This window comes from Oxyura jamaicensis, chromosome 17 (genome assembly GCF_011077185.1).
Source record: "Oxyura jamaicensis isolate SHBP4307 breed ruddy duck chromosome 17, BPBGC_Ojam_1.0, whole genome shotgun sequence".
In the NCBI taxonomy this organism is placed as follows: Eukaryota; Metazoa; Chordata; class Aves; order Anseriformes; family Anatidae; genus Oxyura; species Oxyura jamaicensis.
Window position 1 is genome coordinate 4,762,297 of NC_048909.1, and position 15,993 is coordinate 4,778,289.

Consider the following 15,993-nt stretch of genomic DNA (forward strand, 5'->3'; position numbering starts at 1 on the left):
CCTCAGTTTTCCCAGTGGTTGAGATATTTTTTCTTGAGTCCAACCATTCAGGGAATTTTCTGAAAGCTGCAGCTCTTACAGCCAAGTAAGAACTTGGTTAAGGGTTTTCTTAGGCCTTTTTTCCTAAAGAAAAGGGGGGATATGTACTCACTTTTGAGGGGTCTTCATCCCCTCACAACAATAACGATGGAACATGTGGGCCATTTTCAAGCCATGTGGTCAGAAACGTAAAGCACTCTAAATAATACTGGACTCCTGCAGATTTTGTGAAGATAGGTGGTTGGTTAGAAGAAAGAGACCCTCTGCCTCCACTGAGAGAATATCTGGAATATGAGGTCTACTAAATTATTAGGTACCACAAAATACCTAATATCAGAACCATTCCAAAACTCTCAGCTACAAGGCTTCAACAGGGACTCACAGCAGGACATCAGAGAGACCAATACAAGCGCTATGGCACCCTCAGTGCTGTGCCTTTCCAGCTGTGTTCTGTTTTGTTTTCAGATAACTTTCTAATTCCTGACATTGGAAGAAAAATAATAGAAACTCAGAACAAAGTGCAGTATAAAAATTCAAAATCCTGAGATCAATGCTGAATTTTTTATGGTCCATATATATATGTAGACACACATCTGTAAACATTAAATTTGAAGCTTCTTCAGATATTTTATGTTCTGATTTAGGATTTGAAGGCCAGGGGGTGGCATTTTTGGACCTTGTTTATTGCATTTATGAGAGCGTTCATTCCTGAAGCTGCCATATAGTTCTAGACTAAGATGGGGGTGAGTGAGCAGCAAACACTACCCCTAACATGCTCAGGGCTTGTCTCAGGCTGAGGTCTTCTCCAGTGCACCTGCCTGTAATGAATGGAGACTACCACAAACCACTCCATCCCTAATTCCACCATAACTGAGTCTGCTTAAGTAGGGGAACGTCTAGATCCACCTGGACACTGCCTCACGACTGACACAAAGAGACAGTGAGAAAGAACTCCAAGGAATAGGAGAATATTTTTTTTCTTCCTTGTACTCTTTAGTATTCAGCCCTGACCTATTTTAGCCTTAAGCGTTGCATTTGACTGATGATTGCTCTCCTCTGGCCTTTGTTTTCAGCTTTCAGATTGTTGATGTATTACAGAAATGATGTTGTCTGAAGCACCTTAGCTGATCACTGAGGCAGCAATCAGCTCACCCTTCGATGAGCCATTGAGACAGTCAGGCGAACGGCCGCATTAGCCTGTCAATTTTGGCTCTTCGAACAGTTAGAACAATTTTGGTGAATTACAAGCAATAGAAAATCACTTTAGCTGCTCATTAGCTGGGAGACAGGAACGATGATAAATGCTGCGGGACTTTGAAAAAGCTTGTGCACACACAGCCTTCTCCACAGCAAGGCCCATTTAACCCTGGTGTTGCTTAGAAAGTAGCAGTAGTTACAGGCCAGCTGCCTACTGGGCTCTGGCCATGGACTGGCAAAAAGCAGTCCCTAGCAGAAGCCAAGGCTTCCAAAAGGAAACACCAGTGGGATCTGAACCTCCGTATCTTCCACTGGACCGAAAAATAAGTCTGTCTCACTGTTGTAAGCAATAGACTGATACCTTCTGTGCAAGCCAGTTAGCTAGATATGGCAGGGGGAACACAAGCACAACAGATTTTTGCAAGAACACAGCACAATGATGTATTTTACCATGGTTTGATCTGTCCATTTGAAACACTGACTTCAGCAGGCTTATTTTATTCTATCCATACACATGACTCATGTTTTAGATGCATAAAGCATACACTGGACAAAGGAGCAGAGAGGATCTATGGGAGTGATGCGACTGCATTGCTTAAAGTTGCTTTCTTACATGGAAGGAGACCACTGTAAATAATAACAAGGACTATAAAGGTCTCTTGGTGAAACTGTTTTGTGAGGATGCAAAGTCCTGTACGAGTACTGCAAGCTGCTGACAATGCAAGTAAGGGCATGTTGCAATGTCCTATACACAAGTTTGGGAGGTTTTGTATTCATAGTTACAGGAAAGTAACTCAATCAAAGTTTTTGAACTGGCAGTGTCAGTCTGGGATCCTCTCACAGGTCATGCCACTCAGATCCAAGAGGTGAATTAGTAGATAAATAGGAGAGGATAGGATGGGGAAAAAAGGCGGTAGTAGGGGAAATTCTGACAATATAAATGTAAAGCTGCAATAAGCTTAGTAGTCAGATGCTCCTAAGTCACAATGGAAGCTGCTCAAATACCATGGTGACAAACCTTGTGCAAGAACCTGAAAAGAAGACAAAAAGGATGCTGGAGTGACTGTCTAGTTAATGAGGGATTTTGGAGGTATGGATCCCAATTTCATCAGTGGTATATGACTGCTAAAGACATAATAATAATTTGGGCCCAATTTTGAATTGCAGTACTCCGTGGTATTAACTTAAATAGATGATGTCCACAAGAGTGGCAACCACGAATGAGGCCATCTTTACAGCTTGGTCTACAAAGCACCAAGGATCAGTGATGAGGAAACTTATTGTGAGGACTGAATAATCCAGATATGGCCCTGAAATTCTGAGCATTCATAGACTGAACTGAACCCTCTGAGCACTTTATCTCTTGTCTGCTGCTATTTTAGGCAGCGTGCTGAAGGACTGGTTCCTCCCGCCATGTCATTGAGAATGACAAAGACTCTCTACAGCATTCAGGAGAATTGGATGGATGAAGGACAGGCAGGACAAAGAAGCTGATATTTTGAGGAGTTTCCTTTATTCAGATCAGGTCTTTTAACTTGCCCTCATGCCTTTGTTCTGCTGATTTAATGATTCCTTCCTCCACACCTCCCCTCTATTTCCATTTGTGTGGATCAACCACAGCAGCAGGAAACCCTTTAATTGGGCAAAAACAGTTGCTCAGCTGAAGGGGTCTGCAGGTAAAGGAGCACATTCAGTGAGGTCCTTTCAGCATGTAGGAGAAGAAATTGCCATATTTTCTCTACTGGCATTAACAGGGACCATTTTCTACACCTTGGCCCTGGCTTCTGAGAGAGCCACAACTGGCAAAATAGGCATTGTTGCTCTGCCTCCCTCTTCATATCAGGGGAAGAAGGCTGGTGCAGTGAAGAAAGCTGGCCTGGGAACTCAGAGACCTCAGCTCACTTCCATGTTTCACCACAAGCTTTCTGTCAGCCTCCCAGTAAGCTCCTCAAGTGCCACACTTGGGCATTGCTCTGAGATGTGATGCAATACAGAAGATGTAGGAAACTAGGTCCACTAACTTTCAGTTAAGCTTAAGCTCCTAATTCAATACATCACTGAATATGTCAGTTGGATATCTAAGTCACACAGGCTATATGATTTTCAGCAGAATCTCACATCTATTCCTCCACTAAGCTGAACATTAGAGTGACTATTCACAGGCCACTCTGAGTCATGGCTGTAGCAGCACTTCTATACCAAGCCGGAGTAATGTGAGATTACTGTAGTGAAGCACCAAGGTATTTCAGTGAGGCATAAACAGCTCAGATGTGTAGTTCTGGGACTCTGGTCCAGTCTGTGGTCTGCAGCTGGTCTCCGTAATTATAGAGTATCACCATTCACAGAAAACATCTGTGCCACTTTCATCACCAAAACAGAAGACCCCAGAAAACTGAGAAGCTCATATAACTAAAAAAAAAATAAAAATAAAAATAGACAACATCGTGTTTTAGAGATTGATATATCTATGACAATCAGAAGTAAGGGAATGAGATACACCTGGAAGACAGACCTACCAGGGGACTCCACTAGCTGACACAGTGAGGCAACTGACAGATGGAGAAAAGTGATACACAAGATAACTTGATAACTCTGATAACTGATGGACTGAGACAACTCCATACTTTGGTTGATTAATACACTGAGGTGTCATAAAAAGAAGCAAACCTGACACAGTAGTCCATCTAATACAGCGATGTGACAGATGCATCAAGAATACTGATGTATCAGGACCATGAGATCTCCAGTAGAGCTGGTGCTCAAGCCCGTAATTGTTACTTACTGATTCTGCATTCAGATGGACAGAAGCTGGTAGGAGAATATCAAAACTTCCACTAAGATCTTTTTAAATAATAATTACTCCATAGCAGTGCTGTGAAATCTGTTATTAACCTGAGGCCAAAGGCCACTTTGTTAATCAGTCAGGGCTCATATTCTATCAAAAGAAGCTGGGACTGATTGCTGGCCTAATCACAGGGTGATAGCAACTGTCAGACGTGACATCTCTACTAGAATAAAAACAACCCTGAGGGCCCAACTCTGCTGCAGGGGTTACAGACAGTGCCTCTTCTGCACAGGGATTTTGGGGAGGACACAGCAAAGTACCACTTCCATAACTCATAAATGTGGGGGCCTGGGGGCTTTTGTTGGGACTTATCCCCTCCTCCAGTGCTTGACAGAGTAACAGCATAGGAAACCGAGCAACGAGTCTCCTCTTGTGAACACACACTTCCAGTTGGATTACAGGGCCTGGTACCCTGTTTGTTACTGAGACAGTGTGCTGAAAGCAGAAATTGGTGATATGCTTCATCCCATCCAGACCCTTTGCCTTACACAGCCTAGATGAAATCCTCTCCTTTGCTGATGGATAACAGAAACCTTATGCATAGCTCAGGTCCCAGGCAATCTTTTCCAAGAAAAGGAAAAGCCTGTACAAGACTGCAGAATGAGGTGGAAAGATGCAGGAGAGAAAAGCAAGAATACAGTGCCTGAGAGCAAATAGGGGACAGAGTTATTGAAAAGCAAGAAAAATGAAGGAATTGGATTGGGGGGAGGCTATTGAATTGTAACGGCACATAAACATGCATTTGGAGGAGGGAATGGACTAACTGGTCAATTGTAACGCAGCTTTTGCCCTTCAGCCAACATTATGCCATCTGCCCTGGGCGAGCTCCACCCCAGGTTCATTGTCAAGGGACTATGAAGGAAGCCACAGCAGCACCAGGTTCTTTCCTTTCAGCTGCTTTATTGAAATTCTCTCCATCTCCCCTCATCTTCTGCTTGTATTACCGGATTATTGAGTCTCATATTCATCTGTCTCTAAAAGATTAAACTGTCCCCTGGAAAAGGCCATCACGTCCTGGAGGAGGAGATCCCATTTCCACTCCAACCCCCTAGAAATAGACTCTCTGGAAAGTTTTTCAGCTTGATAAGTTCCCATTGTTATAAGAAATCTTCTGGCTATAAATGAGAGCAGAGCCTCAGTGACAGATGCTGGCAGGTTTCTATCCCCCATGGCACAGAAACCACATCTGAAAAGCAGGGAAAAGAGTGGGGAAATGAGGCATCACCATATCCCCTGGCCAGCACAGAAGGGCCCAGCATCCTAACCAGCTCCATGGGGCAGGACTGGATTGCCGAGGCACAAATTGCAAGAGGAACGGATAAACACGGTCACCAGGCACAGAATTATGGGGACTGCTTCCCATGGCTTTTTAAAAAAAAGCAGCAGCAGGAACCTCACCTAACACGTGCGGGGGTCACAAGGGCTTAGCCACACTGCTCATTCTGTCTCCCCAGGAGCCGATGCTTTAGCCATGCTCATCTTGTAGCTCAGCACTCCTGACCTTGCCCTGAGACTGTCTCTGTAGCTTCCAATCTCTGCCTCCCATTCACAACAGCAATTTCCCTCCCATTGCTCAGGTCCAGTCCCTGTCAGTCATCTCCAACCTCCCTCTTCTCCCTCCCCTCCCAGTCTGCACACAGCCAGACCAAGCTGTGTCTAAATATCTTTTTTTAAAAAATATATATTATTTTTTTTATTTTATTATTGTTATTTTCCTTTCCCAGATCCAGGTCTCTGTTCAAATTTGAATTAGCAGCTTCATCTTATCCCCATTCTTGACAGCATCAACTTCACACCCTGTCCCTGGCTTGGCAGTATTATCGAGATGCCAGTGCAACCACCTGCACCCTGCCAGCTACTCTCCCTTCTCTGCCTGGTGGATCTCCACAGATTCTGAGCACTTCCAGGATCACAGCCCTGTGCACCTTTCCCAAAACCATTTCAACTGCTCACCGATGTTTCCACATCCATGCAGCACAGGAGGAAGCGCTGCTTCCCTTCCCCATGTGCACAACTCCAGCAAAGAGGACAGCCCACCAGAAAGCCTGGGGTGTTCTTATAGTGTTCTCCATCTGCTTCACCAGCATACAATGAGGCCAGAAGAAAAAAAAAAAAAAAAAAAAAAAAAAAAGGCCACCACCACAGCCTTCAAGCTGCACTTGAACTGTTCTTCTGCTATCAGTCTTCATGCCACGATAACATATGCAAAGCAACCCCCAGCCTTCACAGCTCCCCCACTATAAGCCACAAATCCAACTAATTAAAAGCCAGACTCATCCACATCACAACGAACATCGTGGTACATCTCTGCATTTGCTTGGAGCAAAATGCTAGAAGCGCACGACAGCAGGCTGTCGCTGTGACTTATTACTTTGTCATACTGTAAATATTATACAGGCCATATGGATTTTCAATACCTGAGCACCACACTGCCATTAATATCAAATGTAATAAGATATTATATGCATGACAATCACAGAAAGAAATTGCAAAGCTCAGAAACTGCCTGGTGGAGCTATGCACGGTTTGGTTTTGCTATGAAAAAGTCAGAGGAAGCCATAATGAATAATTTAGCTGACGAATTTTATCTCTTTTTCTGTTTGCAAACTATCTGCCAGCAGATTGTCATTTTCTCAAATGTGTCCATTATTTGGAACCTGTCAGTGGACAATCACTTATGTGTCTAATCATGGGCCATTGCTGAAGGATTTGTTGTGGGTGTGCGTTGCTCTCAGTATGAGACGATTTGAGCAATTCCCCGGTCCCGTGCTGGGGTTCATCCCCACTGGATGAGAGGGCTTGGGAGCCACTGTGGATGGTAATGACTGTGCATTAGAAACCTGTTTAGTATGTCTTTGGCAATATTTGTTGAGGAGTAGCTAAAAGAGGATTTGTGCAGTACCTGGACCACTATTGGAAGCAGAGCAGGGCTACCTGGCTGCTGATAACACCAGTGGGCTTCTCTGACCTTGCTCCACACCACACTGCTCTGGTGACCACAGCACTGAAATTATAGGCAGTTTGCCCTGATAGGCATTGAAACCCCCCACAGAAGTCCACATGACACTGGTTGCTTTCCTGGCCAAGACATTTTCTGCTATTACCTCCTAAATCCAGTGAACTTGAGGTGACTCACTGAATTTAAGCCAGCAGGGCCAGTATGGAATTGGAGATGGAAAACCATTGCTTTTACTCCTTAGGATATTGGCTCTTATTGGAATAAATAAGTTGTAAGAACCTGATAGAAAACATCTTCCTTTCCATATCCTCCCTATTGCTCTCAAATGTCTCCACAAGCTGATGGTAACATACCATGCACTGTGAGCATACATAGTTTGTGGGAAGCTTGCACTGACCATTAGCATAGCGGACCCTGCTCCCTAGTGCTGCGGGTGACATGAATAGCTTACACACACTTTGATAGAGATTTAATATAGTGGCTTTCATGAGAGTCAAAGCACAGTGCCAGGCAGGAAAACAAGCCACTCACAAAGCACATGGATAAGCACATATAGCAAGAATGAAAGGAGATCAGACAGGGTGGGGAAACAATATAAAAGAGCTTGAGCTAAATTTTAAATGAGTTACTGAGCCCATGGTACGCCTGTCTGAAGGGAAATCTCTACCAGGCTGCAGAGTGAAAGGCTCAAAATGTGGAATTTGAAACCAGAGACAACACAGCCACCAAGGATACACGTCACAGTGAACGCACAGAGGAAACCCAGTGTCTGAATGGTAGCAATAACGATCACAACACTGGTTCATTTTTAAGAGGTGTCTGCTAGCTGTGGCTGTCAGAGGGATTTATAATGAATAGAGGTTCTCCACATTCTACAGGTGGGAAACAGAGGCACAGAGTGACGGGGTGACTTGTCCCAGATCATCAGTGGGGAATCTAGAAAGAAAACACAGATCCGATGACACCCAGATCCTTTCATTCTCTGTGCCAACAGTTCCCAAAGTGGCCTTCAGACAACCTGTAACTCACAAGGCTGAACTAAGTTGCCTGCTGAAGGAAAAAAAAAGTAATATGCAAATGGTTTCCATTTAAATATCTGACCTTTGAGAAACATTGGGGACCATAAATGTTCTGCAGTTCCAACTATATTTGAGATGACTGAATTAAGGTATACCATTTCTCAGCAGCACACAGAGGCAGTCAAACAAACAACTAACTTCCTACGTGCTTCAGATGGGTTCCTTTTGATTCCCTTACAGCTCTGGGCAGGTACAGGTGGCTCTGACTGCCTCTGACTGATTTGTTCTCCTGGCAGAGCTGCAGGAGCAGGGAGGGGGGCACCGACTGTGCAAACACACTCATGTCTGCAGGAAAGGGGGAAAAAGAGAGAGAGAAATTGCCTTTTTGAAACCAGTTTCCCATGACAACGTTAGAATGGTACAAGATAAGGATAGTCCCCCCTCCATGAAATACAATAAAAATAAAATATAAAGAGAGAATGGCAACAAGGAGAAAGGCTTTTCAGTCATGTTAGAAAAGCTATTACAAGGAGGTGAGCAAGCCTTGCCGTGCCACGCAGAGCTGTATGCGGCTGCCCGCAGCACAGCCGGGTGCAGCTCGAGTGGTCTGAGCTCATCTATAAATCTGAAGCTAAGGCCAAACTTGCAAATATTTACAAAGATTTCAGTGAACCATTCACTGTTTCCTGGCTCCATGGGATCTCATTTTTCTTCTTTCTGGCTCCACCTGTAGGACCTCTTCAGCAGCTTTCATTTGAAACATCCAACAAATCAAACTTTTCTCACAGTCCTCCATTTCTTAGGCCAGTGTGGTCCAACACACCCCTCTTGTTTTATTTCTTCACTACTTTGTCTAAGTCTCACCTGCAGCATCACAAGGAAAAAGATCAGTATGAAAAAATGCATGGTGCAGTTTAATTAAATCATAAAAAAAATCCAGAAATAAGGCCTGAAAATAATAATAAAAAAAAAATAATGAAAATATCTGAAAAAATCTGAAAATTCAGATCTGAAAATAGCTCTCCAATACCTAAGGGAGGCCTACAGGAAAGCTGGGAAGGGATTATGTTAGGGAATGTCACGATAGCATAAATATTAATGGCCTTAAAATAAAAAAGGGTAGGTTTAGATTAGATATAAGGAAGAAATTATTTACTTGAGGGTGGTGAGGCCCTGGCCCAGGCTGCCCAGAAGAGCTGTGGGCGCCCCATCCCTGGCAGTGCCTAAGGCCAGGCTGGATGGGGCTGGGGGCAGCCTGGGCTGGTGGAAGGTGTCCCTGGCCAACCCAAACCGTTCTGTGATTCTGTGATTTGTCTATATTCAAAGTCTCCAGCCCTTTGCTTGCACTCCTAACATGCATCTTGATGGAAACCAAGGCAGAAGAGACAATTTCTACTGGGGAGATTTTAGGCTGGTAGAAAGATGGAAGTTAAAGAAAATTCTTACAGACTGAACCAATGCTCCCTGCCATCCCTTTCCAGCACCAACAAGGGTGTGAACATGCTTCTGTACTAAATGCCTAACAGTGCTGGATCGAAAACTTATTTGCATGTAATAAATTAATACAGCCAACAATTAGCAGTCCTCCTGCAATGTGAGGGCTGGGAGGGAGCCAGTGTGGGGCAGAGTTTCTGCTGGGGCTCAGTGAAATAAAAACAACTTCTGGAAGCGTCTGATAAATAAAAGGAAAAAGATCTTAACAACTAAGTTAATACATGAATGAAATAGCAATCTGGAGCTGGAAATGAAACCCAGCTTTTGTAGCTCTGAAACAGGAGACATCGGAGACAGATTTATCTCAAAATGGGAAGACATGGAGTGACAGAACCTAAAAATAAAATCTCATTCTTAGCTGTGCTGAATAGTAAACGATTAGCAGCATCCAGTTGGAAACACCACTTGGGCTATGACAAATACACTGACAAAAATTCAGCCAAAAAGCAGGGATGGAGGGATAAATTTTTACTCTGTCTGCATATAAACTAATGCTGAAACCAGTAGGAAGTGTCAGGAGACCCCTGAGCAGAGGCAAGGATACAGAACTGAGCTGTGCACAAAATTTCTTTAAAAATAATTGGAACAACTAACTGCCCAAGAGGAATGGCCTGAGCGATACGCACCACAAACAGAGAGAGCTGCAATAAACAGCTTAGAAACAACTCCAAGCTGAAAGCATCTTTCCCACAGGTTCAACAGCATGGATCCGAGGAAATCAGGAGCCTTGTAGCCCAGCTGGGAAACTGGCTAATCCCCAGTCCTCCACACATTTACACAGAAGAGGAACTTGACACATGAGCCATCAAGGTTAAAACTGGCAATAAATAGTTATCTGCCTAACTTAGATATTCATTTGATAATGAGAAAATTTACCTCTCCATGTGTCAATTTCCTCATATGTAAATGAAGAACTATGATTAGACACCAAGATAATGACACTTGGGCAAACCATGGATACATTTTTAAATTAATTTCCTTCTGCAACCTACACCTGAAAACTAATAGATGAACGGATTTAGCCTGGTTTAAGTGAGAGCTGAGCATGAGTTTTAAGATAATACAGACTTGGTTTTCAACATTTAGACAAATTTGTTAACTACAAAGTTGGTGCTATCAGCAGCTTCTCTTATTTTCCACCCAGTAAAGCACAGAGCTGCCCTTACAGGACTCAGGTTGCCACAGGAGTGGGGTTTGGAGCAAACATCTGCTTTTAGGGGACCATGTCTGAAACAAATACATTTAAATTGTTTCAAATTCCAGAAGTTTTCTATCTGCAATGCCCTGATATTTAAGAAATGTTCTTAACATGCATTTGGGAAAACTGGCACATGGAAGGGTCAGCTCTCCAACTCACCCTTAAGCGATACCACCTTTGGTAGTGGAGTGGGATAACTATAGACAGACATCTGAAATGTGTTAAGCAGCAATTTTCATACACTCTTAAAAATATGCTTGCTGCAGGACCAGAATTTAAGAGACAGTGTGCAGAAGCCATCTTCCGGCTCGTTATGGAGGTATATGAACAACAAACATTTGTAATAATACATACAAGACAACATGTTGTGCCATTATCAGCCACTGAAATCCTGTTTCCTGCACTAACATTTCTAATTAATTACCAATATACATTACAGAGAGAGAAAGCCTCTTACTAGAAAAGGTCACACTTCCTGCCACTTCATTTCACCCTGCCTGCCTGGCTAGGAATATTCACCACCTATCACAGCATCAAATGAGTTCCTACCCGTGTCATATTATTTACAAAACCTTTCACACAGCTCCAATACGCCGGGACTGCGAGTGATAATAAACTCTATTCTGACATATCAACAGCTCAAGGAAATTTTCTATTGCAATTTTCAACACAAAATGAAACTTCCTAGCAGGAGCCAAAGCTGGAGGAATCTGTTCTGAGAGGAATGATTTCAGGTAATTTATCATTATGAAATGAAAATGCAAAAGCCACTGAAGTCTTCAGAAACAATACAATGCTGTAAAGTCCGTGATCAGTGAGGGTTTATATTCAGCAGTACTTGGTCCAATAAACATAGAGAAACTAAATCACTCTTCATATATTTCAGCTACCTTTCAGGGCATTAGACAGAGAACTTTTCATTGCAGCCAGGACATAGTGCAACTTGCATGACATTTCTTTCCTGAGTTTCCGTCCACTGTTAATAATGGGAACAGTAAACTGGAAACTGAACAGTGTATGTGGGGTTAAGTGAGATATTGAACTACTGCCCTCAAAGTCCTGTCCATCAGACTAGCTCATAGTATGTGTCTGTGTGTCTGGGGCTTTGCTGAATGCAAACACAGTTGACAAAAGTGAACAGAAACTGACAAATGTTTTCAGAAACTGTAAATTGGTCAAAAAGTGTAGTCCCAGGAGGAAAAACTTCCAAAAGCTGTGTAATGAACCTGTATAATGCATCTTAGAATTACTGTGAGTAAAACAGAAGGTCTTCTAGGCTTGAATAAAACATTTCTGTTTGACCTTAGTGTGAAATATATTGCTTTCTTAAACAGAGAATTCAACATACAAACCCAAAGCTTTCCTGTAGAGCTCTAATCAGGACTCTGTGTACTGCTAAGCTGGTAGACTTCCCAACACAAACAAGTCTAGCTTGGATTTTGCAGCTCACATGGCCGTGCCCAAGAAATGCTACTTGAACTCCAGGTGAGCAGCAGAAGTCTCCTAATGCAGGGGGAAAACATTTCTAACACTGCTTAGTGGGAAGAAGAGCATGTTATATCAGAACAGAAGATGGGTTTTAGGAGTGCTGACAGAAAGGTACACAGGAAAGGCAGCAAGAGGATACCAAACTAAAACAAACAAACAAAACACCCAAGGCTGTTGCATGCCAAAAGTAATGTGCCTGAATAGCCTTGCACGGAAGCCTAGAATTGCAGAAGTCATGGCAAGTCTGGCTTGAGGTTGAGGGAAGTGAAATTGCCACCTCTCCAACTTGTACTCCACCCAATCTGTCTCCAACAGTGCTATTAATCTCACTTATCTGCTCAGATTCCTGCTGCTTGATGACTGGGAGAAAAGCAGGGGGTCACTCAGATGGTTCTTTAAGAAAATTTCCCTAGACCAGACAGAGATGAGAACTGAGTTATATTTAAGAAGATTTTATACCATGAGATTGACGGTTCATTGGTCTGATTATGGGCAGTTTTGAACCTCATAAGCCTGGTAAACATCAGGCTCCCTGAGACTTGCTGAGTGTATCTAAGTAGAAATGATGCCTTTCCATCAAAAATGTTTGTTTGTGCTGAGACTGACAATCTGTAAGCAGGGCAGCAGACAACAGTAATGACGCAGAGAGAACAGTGTGCTGCATGATGGTCCTTGTTCTCTTTGCACAAGCAGAAGGCAGGGACAGACACATCTGTCTCTCTTGCATCAGGTAGAGTACAACGCCAACCACACTGCCCTCCGTCAGCCCCTGCCTTGTTCCCACCACACCTCTCGATGCCCCATTTTATTCTCCACCATCACGGACACATCTATTAGACCAAGATGCAGTTGCAAGAGGTCTTACAAAGCACAGCCATCACCTGGCAGCTACCATGGGAAAACATTACCCCAGGGAGATGAGAGAGGCACGCCTGAGGACTGGGTGCACACCCCAGTGTGCATCAGCCCAGCAACGCGCAGCAATGAAATATTTAATGATAAAAAGAGATGCATAGCTTGGCTGAAGGCAGCTAGAAAAATAATGGACAAATGCTCTGATCCCCGACTGGTTGTATTAGAGGAAAATATATATATATATATCCACAGTGGAGCTTGTTGGACTTTCACTCTTTAGTTTCATGCTTGGAAGTTCAGGTCTGGCTTTCACAGCACACTGAAAGAGGATTTTCAGTTGATTGGCTCCCACAGATCCCTGAAAAAGGTGTGATGGCACAGTTGTCCTGCCTCCACTGGTACCCAGCAGCATCTCAGAAGGTTAAAATTATGTTTCCAAAGACAGAGAGAGGGAGAAGACCTGCACAAACCCCACATTTGCAGTCAGGCGTGCTGCGAGTTAATTCAGATGATACAGCTTAGGACAGAAAAAATACGTATTTTTTTCACTCTGTGTCATGCAGATGAAGGGTAATACATATGGAACTTGTTTTTCAGCAGCAACTTGGGAAGTAGTCAAAGTTTCAAATCTAGGGCAAGTAAATCAAGCAGAAATGCAGAGAAAGGACACGTAAGTTGTAGTTGTCCTTCTCTATCACTGAGCAAGTGAGCTGCAGGAGGTCAGAGCACCGCGGTACATCCTTGGCGAGCAGCCTCTGCTACCTGGGAAAACAGTTCAAGGGAATTTAGAGCAATCTAATCATGTGTGGCAAGAACAGAAAGCTAGGAAGAAACTACTGGTTTTGGAGTTTGCCTGGCTTTGCTCTGGCTTTCCTAGTGCAGGCAGCAAGGACAGCCTCTGACCAGAAGAAAAAGAAGATGGGGCAGAATGGGTGAGATGGAAAAGTCACAGCTTAACTGCCTGAAAGTCCTGAAAATGTTATTCATATCCCCAAACTGGTGAATGTTGAGATACTTAAATAAAAAGCCATTAACTTCTATTTCCCAGACACTATTCATTGCCCTCTGCACCAAAACTCTGATTGTACTCAGTGGGGGACCTTCTGGTATGACAAATAACTAAAACAGCCAGGATTTCAGTTATTATGGGCCAGTTCTGAAAGGAAAAGCTGTTTTTAGAAGGAAATGTGCTTACGCAAGCTGCTAGACTAAACTATCACAAATTAAAGTAAAATTAAAAAAAAAAAAAAATCGAAACACCACTCTTTCTGCAGTCTTGAAAAGCTTGCCTAATTTTTTTAAAATACTTTTATAAAAGTATATTCCATTTTAGCTGGTTCAGCTGGTCCAGGAGCACAGCAAGGGCTGATTTAAATTATGCAAAGCTCCACACATCTCACAAGAATGCCTTCGCTTGGAAGATCTCCACTGGTTTTGCAAACATTGAAAGCACTGGTGGGTCACCAAGTTAATCTGAATCTAAATTACCAGAGGATACATCTGTATGCTGGAGGGAGGGCTGGAGGGGTCTGGCTGCTGCTGCCTTCCCTTCACTGCTGCTAGACTCTGCATTTCTCTCCCTTGAACTGGTCATCCTCCAGTGACAGAGTCGCAGGTATTCCCACTCCCGATGGAAAAGAAATGCAGGAAATCATTTTCCTCAGCTGAAAGCTGCTGGAAAGGAGGGTTCATTCTTCAGTGAAGTCAGGTATGGCTTCCTTTTTTTTTCTTCTTCTTCTTTTTTCCTGTGTTTACCAGACTTGAGAGCCTCACTGGCAGCAGCTCAAAAGGCCCAAGAAAATACTAATACAAAAAGAAAAAGCTACAGCTCTATTTCTGCAATTCTGAAAAGAGAGACTGAGATGACAGACACAATCTCAGCGAACTTCAGTGGGTTGCTGGGAGGTGAAGCACACCAAAAGAAAATCAGGAAATATTTGTGCAAATACTGCCACAGCACTAGCCCCTCCTGCCTATTTCCACTCACTGCCTGTGAGCTGAGAGCATCTGTCCACATCTCCCTGCGCCAGAAGGATTACCACAAAAACGAATTTACATTCTGTCAATTAAAACACCATCAAGCTAAGGATTAAAGTCACAAACACATGAATTAGAGATGGTGCCATGGGACTCTACCTATCTATCTTTAATGACATTTCTGGGTGCATGCTATAGAAACATTAAAGGTGCCTTTAATCTGCTGCATTTCCATGCATAGCATTTAGTTAAAGGGGTGGCCAGTGAGCTGCCAAAAAGAAGGCAAGCAAAAAACTACTGGCACGTCCCCCTCACAGAATGTATGCACAAGTGGTAATTGCCATCACTTAAACTGAAACATTCATAAAGTGTTGGATATTACTGCAACAGTCACCAAAGCACTGCCCTCAAGCCTTGCAAAGAGTGCCTGGTTGAAGGATCAAAATTAAAGCTGGCAAAACTTAACTGGTCCTTACCCCACACCCAGCAGGAGTCAGGCTGCTGTGCTTTCCCCTGGCATTGGGTAGAGGACTAAACACTAACATTTACCCCATTAATCCATGCTAAATTGTAGCCTCAGGTCAAAGCTTGTGACAATAAGGATGCAAGCTGTAAAAGGTTCGCAAAAAGTACCCCCCAAAACTGCTTGATCATGTAAAATGAGCCAGTGATGAAGGAGTGGGTTCAGGCTGTGCCAGATTGCCCATCAGGAGATGAATGTACCGATAGCTACATGTTTTATGGCCTGAGTTAACCCTGCTGTGGTTTACATTGAATCAAGGTGGAGCAGATGGCAGGAGTATTTCCACGTTAGTAACCATGCCACATTTCCAGTTCAAATGGCAGCACTTGGCTCCAATAGCAAGAAACAAGCAAAGAAGTTTGAGTTATTCTGTATTCCAGTGCAGAAGGACCAAAACAT